General features: G+C 49.6%; 1 protein-coding gene across 3 annotated transcripts in view; it reads right to left on the bottom strand.

Annotated features, from left to right (window-relative positions):
- LOC139746344 (protein amalgam-like) overlaps positions 1-14,800 on the bottom strand; it is a 532,453-nt gene that overhangs the window by 423,180 nt on the left and 94,473 nt on the right. The window contains exon 1 of one of the 3 annotated variants that reach the window (XM_071657513.1): positions 1-207. This exon is cut by the window's left edge and continues 133 nt beyond it. The exons of 1 other annotated variant lie outside the window; for it this stretch is intronic. The gene's annotated coding sequence lies outside the window, so the exon portion shown is untranslated. Of the gene's footprint in view, positions 208-14,800 lie in introns of those variants that run through there. One more of the 3 variants, XM_071657516.1, reaches the window with a different exon arrangement.

The raw sequence follows: 14,800 nt of genomic DNA on the forward strand, positions 1-14,800 counted from the left end.
TTTGGCAATATCACTCCTTTAAAAAAGACCTCTTATCAAGGATGGTGTTCACAGCACTCGGCTACGCGAGAGAGGCACTAACGCAAGTGAGACTTGACGCGAGCGGCCAACACGTGTGTGTGTGTGTGTGTGTTCTCTTCCACGCCCCGATGGCTCACTTTCGCATGAGCTACTGAACGTTGGCCGAGCCTCCGCTACCCGCTGCCTCCTGCTGCGACCGTTGGCCACGCCCCCCGACGACACGCCAGTTGCCAGCCCTCGCCCGGACCTACAATTTTTCCGGTGCGTATACTTCAACGCTCTCTCTCTCTCTCTCTATACCCACCAGTACAGAGCAGCTCTCGTTTCCATATACGACCATTTAAATTAGAAAGGTTGAGATAAAGCATCTTAAAATGATGCATTTGACTTAGAAAATCTGGTTAAGTAGGCAAGAAAAGGAAACGGTGAGGGCTGACCTACATGCCATGAGCGCTGGGAATACGGCGTTCTTACCCTATGCCAACCACGAGGACTGGGGTTCGACACCCGCTCATTCTACAAGACTTAATCCAACCCAGTGCTATATATCTTGACATATACTTCTATTAGAGAGTCCTGGTGTTACCCAGGACCTTTCTAAAGGCTGCGCTGCTTTCAGTAGCAGCAGGGAAACGTAGACTTCTCTGAAGTGAAAAGTTCTTTGGCGAGACTGTACTCCTAGTGATGCATCTTCGTCAGGTGATGTGTCGCTCACGCTGCAGCCTCCTGCAGGTGCAGCCCGTTAGCACCCTCATATATATATATATATATATATATATATATATATATATATATATATATATATATATATATATATATATGGGGCCTGGATGTGGATAGGGAACGGTGGTTTCGGGGCATTACACATGACAGCTAGAGAATGGATGCGAGCGGATGTGGCCTTTCTCCGTATGTTTCCTGGCGCTACCTCGCTGACGCAAGGGGGGGGGGGGGTGGATGCTGTTTCCTGTGGAGCGGGGAGGCGACGGGAATGGATAAAGGCGAACGAGTATGAATATGTATAAATATGTATACGTATGTACGTGTATGTGCGTATTTGTGTATATATGCATATGTGAGTGGATGAGTCTTTTCTTCGTCTGTTTCCTGGCGCTACCTCGCTAACGCAGGAAACGGCGATCAAGAATAAGTAATACAATAACACCAACACCACCTTTATCCATGCATATATATATATATATATATATATATATATATATATATATATATATATATATATATATATATATATACCATCATCTCGCTGAGACAGAACACCAACTCTCTCTCTCTCTCTCTCTCTCTCTCTCTCTCTCTCTCTCTCTCTCTCTCTCTCTCTCTCTCTATCTATCTATCTCTCTCTCGTGTGTCTGCGTGTGTGTGTGTGTGTGTGTGTGTGTGTGTGTGTGTGTGTGTGTGTGTGTGTTTCAACAGCAGCCTCAGCAGCAGGAGCAGCACCAGTTGCATCAATGGTGGACGTAGCGTGTAGTCTCGTTCACTACTTTCTCCTTTGTGTGTACACACACACACACACACACACAAGAAGCGCTGCTGACGCTCGGTGTCACCAGATGAGAACTCGCCCAACCAGAACACAACCCCACAACCCACCGACCGACGGAGGAAAAGTAGTCCTCTCTCTCTCTCTCTCTCTCTCTCTCTCTCTCTCTCTCTCTCTCTCTCTCTCTCTCTCTCGGAACCTAATCCATCTATGTATGCCTCCGCCACATACTAGTGTATCGCGGCCATGTGAATCGTTCAACGCTCGACGCCACAAACCGTTTTCATTCGGTCCTCTACCCAGGGTGTTCGAATCCTGCGGGATAGACTGCGCTGAAGGAGAGGCGACAGAGACATCCTGGCAATATCTATCCTCGTCCTTATTTTTCTTGTCCTTTAGCCTCAGGCGGGTAGGATCCCCGTGCATCCTAAGCAAGGGCTTTGGTCCATCCTGCAGCGATGCCTCCTGGACTGGCAGAGTCATAGACAAGCATCTCTGGAGGTCCTTTTGTAAGGGGTCATTCAGTAGGACTCTCTGGGGGGAGGTTCCTCCTCAAGGATGATTCTCTCGTGTTCTTTTGAGAAGGATTTCCTGAAGAGTCCTTAAGCAAGGTTCTCTGGGGGTCCTTTATAGTGCGATGCTCTGGGATCCTTCTACGTAGACAGGACTCTTTCTAGTCCTTTTAGAAGATTCTCTGGGGTTATATGATAGGATTCTCTGGGGTTCTCAGGCAGGATTCTCTGGGATCCCTTTCCACATCAGCATTCTTTGGCCTTCTGCGATCCTCTTAGCTCCTTTAACGCCCTTCTTTGGGGAGGAGGTCCTTTGGCCAAAGGACTCTCCGGGGGAGAGAGAGAGAGAGAGAGAGAGAGAGAGAGAGAGAGAGAGAGAGAGAGAGAGAGAGAGAGAGAGGAGGAGGAGGGAGGGAGGGAGCGCGGTGCACGGGAGGAGGGTAGGGCGGTGAGTGTGTATATATGAAGGAGCAGGTGGCCTTAAACACCCTTCAAGGGCCCCGAGACATAACTCCTACGGCGACAACACGGGACAATTAAGCACAACTGCACCGTACTATATTATCCCCAGTTGTGAGAGAGAGAGAGAGAGAGAGAGAGAGAGAGAGAGAGAGAGAGAGAGAGAGAGAGAGACGGGGGAGAGGCCAAGGCGAGTGTCGTTGTGTGTGTGTGTGTGTGTGTGTGTGTGTGTGTGTGTGTGTGTGTGTGTGTGTGTGTGTGTGAGTGAGAGAGAGAGAGAGAGAGAGAGAGAGAGAGAGAGAGAGAGAGAGAGAGAGAGAGAGAGACGAGGGAGAGGGGGGGAGGCCAAGGCGAGTGTCGTGTTGTGTGTGTGTGTGTGTGTGTGTGTGTGTGTGTGTGTGTGTGTGTGTGTGTGTGTGTGTGAGAGAGAGAGAGAGAGAGAGAGAGAGAGAGAGAGAGAGAGAGAGAGAGAGAGAGAGAGAGACGGGGGAACGGGGGAGTGGAAGGCCAAGGCGAGCCCGGCGACACGCTACACCCACGTGTGACTCTACTGGGGGCTAGGAGGGGAGGGGGGGGGGAGGGGGGAGATTACTACTACACAACTCTACTGTAAAGGGGGGGGGGGATGTGGCGCCCTCTACATAACTCTAACTCGACTGTGCAAATGGAGGACTCTCCATGAGCCTCACCCACCTCACGCTAAGTGGAGACTCTACGAAAGTCCCAACTTTCACTCTAGGGGGAGAATAGACTCTACACAACTCTAATAACTTCACTTCTAGGGGAGGAGAGTACATAACTCTACCTTCACCGTAATGGGTGGAGAATCTACACTCTACACAACTCATAACTTCACTGTAAGGCGGGAGACTCTCCACAATTTTTAACTTCACTGAAAGGTGGGAGAGACTCTACACAACTCATAACTTCACTGTAAGGTGAGGGGAAAGAGACTCTCCACAACTCATAACTTCACTGTAAGGTGAGGGGAAAGAGACTCTCCACAACTCATAACTTCACTGTAAGGTGAGGGGAAAGAGACTCTCCACAACTCATGACTTCACTGTAAGGTGAGGGGAAAGAGACTCTCCACAACTCATAACTTCACTGTAAGGTGAGGGGAAAGAGACTCTCCACAACTCATAACTTCACTGTAAGGTGAGGGGAAAGAGACTCTCCACAACTCATAACTTCACTGTAAGGTGAGGGGAAAGAGACTCTCCACAACTCATAACTTCACCGTAAGCTGGGGGAAAGGGACTCTCCACAACTCATAACTTCACCGTAAGCTGGGGGAAAGGGACTCTCCACAACTCATAACTTCACCGTAAGCTGGGGGGAAAGAGACTCTCCACAAGTCATAACTTCACTGTAAGGTGGACGGAAAGAAAACTCTACACAACTCATAACCTCACCATAAGGGGCAAGAGAGAGAGAGAGAGAGAGAGAGAGAGAGAGAGAGAGAGAGAGAGAGAGAGAGAGAGAGTGCCATAACTTCACTCATAACTCTGCTGGGGTGATCATTCATCGGTAATAACTCATGGCCACATCCCCACCCCCCAACACACACACACACACACACACACTCCCCTTTATCAACCTCCTCTTCCACAACCTCCTTCCCTCCCATCGCCCCTTTCCTCAATTGAGTTCACTGTCTACTCTCCTTCCCTCTACCACCGTGTGTGTGTGTGTGTGTGTGTGTGTGTGTGTGTGTGTGTGTGTGTGTGTTTTCATACGTGTACAAAACGTACTTTAATGTGCACCCGGTGAGTGTACTTGTCTTCGGTAAAAGTGTTCATCAATGCAGACCCCCATCTCGGGTGAATGGAGGTGTCAGAGCTGTGTGTGCTTAGGTGTTTTATGTCAATTGTCACTCAAAGTATACCTGGTGTACTGGGTGTAAGTTTACCTCAGTGTGTGCCTGTCTTGGCTGTAGGCTTACCTCAGTGTATACCTGGTGTACAGGGTGTAAGTTTACCTCAGTGTGTGCCTGTCTTGGCTGTAGGCTTACCTCAGTGTATACCTGGTGTACTGGGTGTAAGTTTACCTCAGGGTGTGCATGTCTTAGCTGTAGGTTTACCTCAGTGTATACCTGGTGTACTGGGTGTACATTTACCTCAGTGTGTGCCTGTCTTGGCTGTAGGTTTACCTCAGTGTATACCTGGTGTATTGGGTGTAAATTTACCTCAGGGTGTGCCTGTTTTGGCTGTAGGTTTACCTCAGTGTATACCTGGTGTACTGGGAGTAAGTTTACCTCAGTGTGTGCCTGTCTTGGCTCTAGGTTTACCTCAGAGCTTACCTGCCTTGGGTGTGTATACAGAGGAGTGTGTAGCTCTGCACCCATATAAGATGACCCACAACACTCAGACAAGCACAGTGATTAACCATATCAATACCAAATCCAAATTTTCGTCTCTCTTGAGCTGAGGACACACGAACTCCTCCTTCCTGTCCCATCCCATGATCTGGGTACAAGAGAACCACCCCTTCCCCTTCCATCTCTCTCTCACCTTTCTTGTCCCATCCCATGATCTGGGTACAAGAGAACCATCCCTTCCCCTTCCATCTCCCTCTCACCTTTCTTGTCCCATCCCATGATCTGGGTACAAGAGAACCACCCCTTTCCCCTTCCATCTCCCTCTCACCTTTCTTGTCCCATCCCATAACCTGGGTACAAGGGAAACAACCCCCCCCTCCCATCCATTCATGTCCCCTCCCATATGACAGACGGGGAGGGATGGAGTGGGTGGGTGGGTGGAAGGGAAGCATTCTCCGTCCAAACCTACTTCTGTCTCACACCCACACACAGAATCACCCACGACATAAATTGCATGGCACACTTCATCCCACGGTCCTTTACACACGGGGGCATCCCCCCGGGGGAAGTCTCGTTGCCCACGGGGTAACGTGAGTACATCAACGGGGGAGTGGGCGAGGGGGGGGAGGGGGGGAAGTCCTAGGGAATGCCATGAACCACGACCCGCCCGCCCCTACCCGAAGACCGTCGCCCTCATGGACAGTACATGGGCAGAACGTCCGTCCACAGTGAGAGAGAGAGAGAGAGAGAGAGAGAGAGAGAGAGAGAGAGAGAGAGAGAGAGTGTGTGTGTGTGTGTGTGTGTGTGTGTGTGTGTGTGTGTGTGTGTGTGTGTGAGTGTGTGTGTGTGTGTGTGTAGCATTATCTGCAGCTGTGCTAAGTATCGCCCACCCACTCACACACACACACACTACCTCCTTCACGGGGCACTTGTACATGAGGGGAAGAAGGAGGGGGCGGCGGGCACAATCAGTACAACTCGTACAAATAACAACAGAGAGACACACCCCGCCACCATCACCACTACGATCACAACCACCATCAGCATCGCATTCAAGAACCACCCACACACACCAACGCCATATATCACAACCCAACAACATGAGCAGCACCACCACTTCTCACAACCAGCATAGGCACGCAAACACCACCACCACAAAAGAAAAACCACAACCATAACCTACAACCTATAAGAGAACCACAATCACAACCACAACCAACCACGACCGTGAATCACAACCAACAACCCGATCATCATCACAACACCATCAACACCACCACCACACCGTGGGCTGGGTCAGGCCACCAGCGTGCGTGTGGAGTGAGGAGGAGCAGGAGCAGCGGAGGCAGCAGCAGCTGGCGCGGATGTGCTGAATATACCAGTTGTCGTCCCGGTCAGATATTAACCAGCACAGCGACATCGGCGGGTGTGTCGTTCACAGCCGCTGGAGTCGGTGGCAGCAGATCCTCCTCCTCCTCCTCCTCTTCCCCCCCACCGCCAGTGACTGGCTCACTCACCCGCCCCCTACTTCCCCAAGTGCTAGTGTGGTCACCTCCCGAGAACCACTTCACAGATCCACTGCCTCGCTTCACAGATCCACTGCCTCGCTTCATAGATCCACTGCCTCGCTTCACAGATCCACTGCCTCGCTTCACAGATCCACTGCCTCGCTTCATAGATCCACTGCCTCACTTCACAGATCCACTGCCTCACTTCCCTAGAGTCAGTGGCTCACCTTCTAGAGCCATCAGACATTTCCCAGAGCCGCTGTCTCACATCCCAGGGCCAGTGGTTCGTCTCCTAGAGCCAGCATTCACCTCTCAGAGGTAGCAGTTACTTTCTGGAGGCGGAGGTCACTTCTCAAAGCCAGTGGCTCACCTCCTAGAGTGGGTGGTCACCTCCCAGAGCCAGTGGGTACCTCTCAGAAAAAACGTTCACCTCCCAGAGTCAGTGGTTTCCTCACAAATCCAGCGTTCACCTCCCAGAGCCAGTGGTCACCTCCCACAGCCAGTGTTCACCTCTCAGAGCCAGAGGTCACCTCCCACAGCCAGTGTTCACCTCTCAGAGCCAGTGGTCACCTCCCACAGAGAGTGTTCACCTCTCAGAGCTAGTGGTCACCTCCCACAGCCAGTGGCCCACCTCTCACAGCCAGTGGCCCACCTCCCAGAGCCAGTGATCACCTCCTAGCGACAGTGTTCACTTACCAGAGCCAGTTTTTACCTTCTAGAACCAGTGGTCACCTCCTACAGCCAGTGGCTTACCTCCCTGAGCCGGAGGTCACCTCCCAGAGCCAGTGTACGAGATTCTGGTTACACGATACTTGAATGTCAGGGATGAAACATTTGTCTTAATTTCCTGTGACGCACCACGAGGAGATCAAGCCTGGCAACGACTCTTCCAGGCCTAGCACCATCAACGGGAGGAGACCAGGCCTGAGACCACTCTTCCAGACCCCAGCACCACTAACAGAAGGAAGTCAGGGCTGGAACCACTCTTCCAGACCCCAGCATTACTAACAGAAGGAGGTCAGGGCTGGAACCACTCTTCTAGACCCCAGCATTACTAACAGAAGGAGATCAAGACTGGAGCCACTCTACCAGACCCCACCACCACTAACAGAAGGAGACCAAGACTGGAACCACTCTTCCAGACCCCAGCACTACCAACAGAAGGAGACCAAGACTGGAACCACTCTTCCAGACCCCAGCACCACTAACAGAAGGAGACCAAGACTGGAACCACTCTTCCAGACCCCAGCACTACCAACAGAAGGAGACCAAGACTGGAACCACTCTTCCAGACCCCAGCACTACCAACAGAAGGAGATCAAGACTGGAGCCACTCTTCCAGACCCCAGCATTACCAACAGAAGGAGATCTAGACTGGAGCCACTCTTCCAGACCCCAGAATCACCAACAGATGGAAGTCAAGGCTGGAGCCACTCTTCCAGGCCTTAGCATTACCACAGGAAGTGGTCAAGACTTCAACCACTTTTCCAGACCCCCCAGCGGAGCCACAAGAGGTCAAAACCAGAGCCACTCTTCCAAACCCGACTACCACCAACAGGAAGAGGTCAAGACTGGGCCCACCTTTCCAGATCCTTACGCCGCCACATGGAGTGGGTTAAGGCTTGAAGCCAGTGTTCCAATCCCCCAGCACCACCATCTCCCAGGTGGGGCGAAGGCCACAGATCAAGAATGCAGTTGAGTATATATATGCTAGCTGTGTGTGTGTGTGTGTGTGTGTGTGTGTGTAATAACCTATCTGTACTGTAAGGAGAGGAAGTTTTTTCCCCTCAATCTCTTGAGCATTCTCCTCTCTTGTCATGCCTCCCCCTTACACTTCTATGTGCTGTGTCCACATTCACCACAATCTCTACCAGTTTAATCCATTCGTTCACCACTCTTTTACTACAGAAGTTCCTCGTTACATCTTTTTTTTTCCCAAGATCTTTCTTTCTTTCTTGATTTCATGTTACGCCCTCTGGCTGGCATATCCCCACATTTTTCGAAACACTTTATTCACTGTCTGCATCATCAATCTTTTTTTCTTTAAAAAGTTAACAGAGCATAATCAAATCACCCCTCGCTCTTCTCTCTTTCACGGTGGGTAAGTTTAAGGATTCTAAGCTCTCCTTGCAACTCAAACCTCTCAAGTCCGGTAGCGTCTTGTTGCCCTTCTCTCTCTCTCTCTCTCTCTCTCTCTCTCTCTCTCTGTAGAATGGCGTGTGGCATGCCAGTGGGTGGGTGTGGCGCTGTTCACGTGGGTGGGTGTGTGTGTGTGTGGTACGGAACCGGTGGAGCTGACGCGGTTAACACAAAGACACGGAAGCCTCGTCCACCATTCAACCACAAACCAACGAGGGCATCGCCCAAATCCAACCACAAACCCGCGGACGCTCCACCAACCATTTTAACACAAACCTCCGGACACCTCCACCCATATTTAACAACAAACACAATGATGGGACCCGTCAGTTTTTGAGGAAACCAACGCCAGGCCTCACCCCACATCTAACCTACAAAACTATGGATGTTTCATCCACGGCAATCCATAATCGTATGAAAAACATTCCACCAATATCAAACTTAAGGAAGATGCCACTCGAAGTTCATCAATAAACCTAGGGAAGTCTCCACCCAGATTTAACTAAACCTGTGAAACCTTTCGCTCAATATTGATACTAAGCTTTGAGAAGCTTTTCTCCACTTGCATCTAACAATAAACATATAAAGAAGCTTACAACATATCTAACAACAAACCAAACGAACCCTCAGCCCATATCTAACAATCCGATATCTAACACTTAAAACAGAAGCTCCCACCCAAAATCGAACTATACGCCTTTGGAAACCTCTACCCACACGCAACGGAAATCCCGTGGAACCAGCAATACATATTTAACAATTAAACTCTAACAATGACCACGCTATAATATGCCTGCGGATGCTCCCATTCATACTTAACAATAGACCTACTGTTAAAATACCTTCCATATTTGATAACAGAATAACGGTGGCTAACTTCTACATTCAACAAATGGTTCCATCCTACGCCAACAACAAACCTATAGAGCCATGCAAGTATATTCAACAATTAACTCAAACGAAACTAACATATTCACAACAGTATAAACACGAAGTGGTCATTTAAACATTTAACATTAAACCTAGGAAGAACCTTTTCATCCCCTCGTGAACAACAGAATAACTCATGCCTTCACTTGTGTATGACACTATACTCCTGGAATACTTTTATGTGTCAAACAAATCGTATGTCATTTATATGCATAATGAAAGAACTGGGTCAAGGACTGAAGCTTGTGTGTGTATATATATATATATATATATATATATATATATATATATATATATATATATATATATATATATATATAAATATATATATATATATATATATATATATATATATATATATATATATATATATATATATATAGTGAAAATAACTGGAAACGCGCACACACACACACACACACGTACACGCTTAGGCACAGGGGCGAAGGCCATAAAGGCACGCCTCTGAGACCCTTAAGGGCAGAAGTCCTATTAATATACGACCAGGAGGCCAACCAAGAGGGTCAAGAGGAGGGAAGAGGAGAAGACGAGCAGGGGGGTTCCGGCCCATTTAGTAAGGGGGGGAGGGGGTAAGGGGGGGCTTTAAGGCGTCACCCTAACACACTGTATGACCATGACACCCATCCAGCGGGGGGGGGGGGGGGGGGAGGGGGAGAGAGAGAGAGAGAGAGAGAGAGAGAGAGAGAGAGAGAGAGAGAGGTGTTGGGTTGGTTCGAAAGGCATCTTTTCACACCACAACAGGCAGTAGTCAGCGGAGGTCAGAGGTTCACCCTCCGCCCCGACCACTCGAGGAGGAGCCCATCGCAGGAGCTGGTCACACCAGCTGGAGGTGGTCACACCAGCTGGAGGTGGTCACACCAGCTGGAGCTGATCACACTAGCTGGAGCTGATCACACCAGCTGGAGGTGACACGTCCGAGCAGAGGAGGGGGGGTGTGGTCTCTGTCCACACCGGAGCGGAGCCGCCCGCCGCGCCCCCACACACCCCCAGGCGGTGTGAGTGCCCGAGGGAGAGTGATGCGCGGGGTGTTTCATGAGAGGGGAGGAGGGCGTCTGTGGGGCCCCGTGGGTGGCGAGTGGAGGCGAGGTTCGTACCGCCGCCCTGGATGTGTATGTCTCTAACCCCTTACTCCAGACACACACACACACACACACACACACACACACACACACACACACACACTCCCAAGGGCGCGAGTGTTTGAGAGAGAGGCCAGAGTGCATGGGAGGGGTGCCTGATGGGGGAAACAATGCGGGGGAAATAACTCTCTCTCTCTCTCTCTCTCTCTCTCTCTCTCTCTCTCTCTCTCTCTCTCTCTCTCTCTCTCTCGAACCCGGGTAGATTAGAGAACACGCGAAACTGGGAAACATTGGATGGATTTTGTCGAAGGACCTTACAGACTTTCAATTCGTTGGAGTTAACAAACGAGAGAGAGAGAGAGAGAGAGAGAGAGAGAGAGAGAGAGAGAGGAGTTGATAGCTGTTGTGTGTGTGTGTGTGTGTGTGTGTGTGTGTGTGTGTCGAGGGTGGAGGGTGCTGGCAGGTCTTGCTCTGGGGAGATAGTTGGGTGGGTGGGTGGGTGGGCGGCGATGGTGTGGGCCGCTTGACCCCTGACATCACCCCTCGGGGGTCGGGTGGTCACAGCCGCTACAACTGTTTCATCACAGCTAGATGACAGCTTCCATTATCCTCCCCCCCCAAAAAAAAAAAAATTGAGAGTGGATGCTGACGTATTCATTACTGCCTCCGCCAGCCAGCAATCACGTTCAAGCGATCAAATGGAGAGTTATAGCCAGCACACGAGGGCAAATATTCGTGAGGGGGAGGGGGGAGAAAAAACGGACGACAGGTCTGGCTGAGGGGGGAGGAGGAGCGGGTTGGACTGACTGACTGACTGACTGACTGAATGACGTGGGGGTGGGCGCGTGTGGCGCTGAGTGATCCCTTGAGTTAACAGGTGGTATCTACGTGTTATAGAGCCAAAGCTATGTCGTTATAGACAGACAGTCACCCCACACACCCCTCACACACCACCACCACCTGAGCCAAGGGAGAGGTCTCACCAGTGAAAGCAAGGGAGTTCGAACGCTCGCGCTTCTCAGCAATGTGGGGTGGAAACCCCTCAAGGCAACGGTGGCTTCCAGAGGACGTGAAGAAGTCCACACATTATGAACGCTCACACCGACACACACACACACACACACACACACACACACACACACACACACACACACACTCCTTTCTATTCTCTCTACTCCACACATTATGATCGCTCACACCGACACACCTACACACACACATACACAAACACACACTCACACACACACACACCGACACACACTCCTTTCTATTCTCTCTAGTCCACACATTATGAACGCTCACACCTACACACTCACACACACACATACACACACACACACACACACACACACACATATCCCCTACTCTATTCTCTCTAACCTGTGATCCCGTCCCCCTTCCTCGTATGTACATTAACCCTCACGATGGACTTCGAAACACAAGCAAGTGAGAGTGAGGTGCGAGTCGGCGTTCCTTCGGTCTCTCCCTTTCTCGAACCGGTCTAGGGAGGGGCGGTTGACTCTCTCTGCCCCGGGGGAGAGATACTCACTCGATCAACCGCAAACGTGACACCAGAGGAGGTCTCCTCATCCTAGGAGATCACAAGGTCTCCTCATCCTAGGAGATCACAAGGTCTCCTCATCCTAGGAGATCACAAGGTCTCCTCATCCTAGGAGATCACAAGGTCTCCTCATCCTAGGAGATCACAAGGTCTCCTCATCCTAGGAGATCACAAGGTCTCCTCATCCTAGGAGATCACAAGGTCTCCTCATCCTAGGAGATCACAAGGTCTCCTCATCCTAGGAGATCACAAGGTCTCCTCATCTTAGGAGATCACGACGAGCGCTTAAAACGAGACGGTGCGTGAGGACGAGGAGGACGCGCTGACAGTCCGCTACCAGCTCAAACCTAAAGGTGAGGGAGTCGGACGACCGGAGCGAAAAAGCATTTTTGACGACAAGACAGACAGACAGACACATAGACAGACAGACACATAGACAGGCAGACACTACCACATGGACTACGTATCATACTCCTTGACCTGAAGGGGCTGGGGGAGGAGGGAAAGCAGCTCAGGACAGACCCCCGGGATAACACATGACACACAGGCTGCAGCATCTATATAGATGAGGGATTCCGAGAGAAGGCTCATTCACAAGGTCAAAGGCAGGTAGATGATGGTAGTGTTTGTGCCATCTGCCAGTCAGTTAGTGTACTGAACGAGATAGTGAGAGGTTACTGGATGTCATCTATCGTGACCTACAGATAGACAGCCTCATCAGTTACGTAGCAATGTAATGGTATCTTTTTTTGAACTAGCTGAAACGGAAAGGACAGCTGAAGCCTTGTATATATATATATATATATATATATATATATATATATATATATACCCAAGCCTAACCGTGGTACCCATTTTACCGACCGACTGCCGGAGCCAGGATTCGAACCCATGCTCTCGCCCATGAAAGGCCGGCTCGAGGACGTGTCACGGAAGGCCCATACATTACGAAAACCAGACCAAGACGCCATCTCACACACATCAGAAAGATAAATATGTGAAGTTTAATCACATAAACTCAGGCCTTCCATCCAATCCCCTCCCACTTACCTTCTAACCTATCAACCCACACACACACACACACACACACACACACAAACCTGTCGACTGTCCCCCCTAAGGTACAACCCACCACCCCATAAAACCCGGTCTTCACAACGCCGTCTCACTCACGACGAAGGCAAGAACCCATAATAAGTGAGAGTAGACGGGATGGGTTCCTGTGGCCAGAGCGTGCGTGCGCCCCCACCGTCTCCCGCCTCTCTCACCGCTGGCCAAGCCCCTGGATATGAAGAGCCGCGGTAAATCCACACTTTAATTAACAAGATACAAGAACTTTTCTTAAATACTTCCCCAAAAAGTTATTTTGCACAGCGAAGTTAAATAATTTCTCAAGAGTCATAATACACAGAAGAATGATAACAATGGCTCTCTCTCTCTCTCTCTCTACACCCCTCACACACCCAACCCCAAGTTTGTAATATACACAACGAAATATGACAAGACTAAACAATACACTTTAGAAGCATAAACCCCACACACAAAGACGAGGTATTATTAAGATATCATTTTCCCCTCGGAGATCTGCAGGACATACAAGGTTAAATATGATCAGGGTAAAGTGTCCTATACGAAAGCTCTCTCAGACGTTAAAGTACCCCTAAAGTTACATATATATATATATATATATATATATATATATATATATATATATATATATATATATATATATATTTCCTCTCAGTGAGGTATATAATGCAGTCAATTTGAGGCTAAAGATTTACGAAATATATATCAAAAAAAAAGTTGTTAAACTTCAGATAAAAATCTACCAGTACACGTCATCGTTAATGAGCATCAAAAAGATTTTAGGATTATATCAGAATTTCTGATATTTTCTTCTTGAATGTATTTCAGACGATGATGGATACTCCCGCCCCGCCATCTGTACATCTCATTAGTTCCTTTCACCTTATTTCTTTTTGTCGTTTTCTATTTTCCCTTTCTTCTGTCCCGTCTCTTCTGACCATCACTATCTTCACCATCATCATCGCACCATCACCACCAATCTACACGCCAAATGAGGATATCAAAATGAGACCCCCTTTACATAACAGTGCACTTCATTTTCTTTTGAGTTTCTTGAGCTGTCTGTCTGTGGAGGGATAATCACATATGAACCTCACAAAGACAAATGCCAAGCTTCGTCGTTCTTCAAGGGTCGTGTCGTTAAGGTGAAGGGTCGTTTCATCTACTTGAAGGGTCGTGACCAACCGCGGTGCTCAGGTGTCGTACCAACCGCGGTGCTCAAGGGTCGTGTCCAACCAAAGAATCGTCAGGGGGAAGTTTCTGTTTGCCTTTGGAGTGAGAGAGAGAGAGAGAGAGAGAGAGAGAGGGAGAGAGAGAGAGAGAGAGAGAGAGAGAGAGAGAGAGAGAGACTAGTGGAGGGGGAGGAGGAGGAGGCGGGAGAAGGAAGGAGGGCGGGGCAAACAAGGGCTTGCACAACTGTGTCTAATTACCATCTAATAATGACACGTGTAATGGTGGCTCGCTAATGAGCGCTCTCCCAGCGTCTGTGCAACACACGGACCCATGTCGACCCGCGAACGCAACAACGGCACTGAATATTTCCCGACGGGGCGAGTGTCTGACACACAAACTGCCTCGAGGGTTCCACCTACATCACTACCGACCCCCCCCCCCCCCCTCTGTAAACTGCCCCTCCGTGCAAATGATGTGTCAAATTGAA

This window comes from Panulirus ornatus, chromosome 64, assembly GCF_036320965.1.
Source record: "Panulirus ornatus isolate Po-2019 chromosome 64, ASM3632096v1, whole genome shotgun sequence".
Lineage (NCBI taxonomy): Eukaryota > Metazoa > Arthropoda > Malacostraca > Decapoda > Palinuridae > Panulirus > Panulirus ornatus.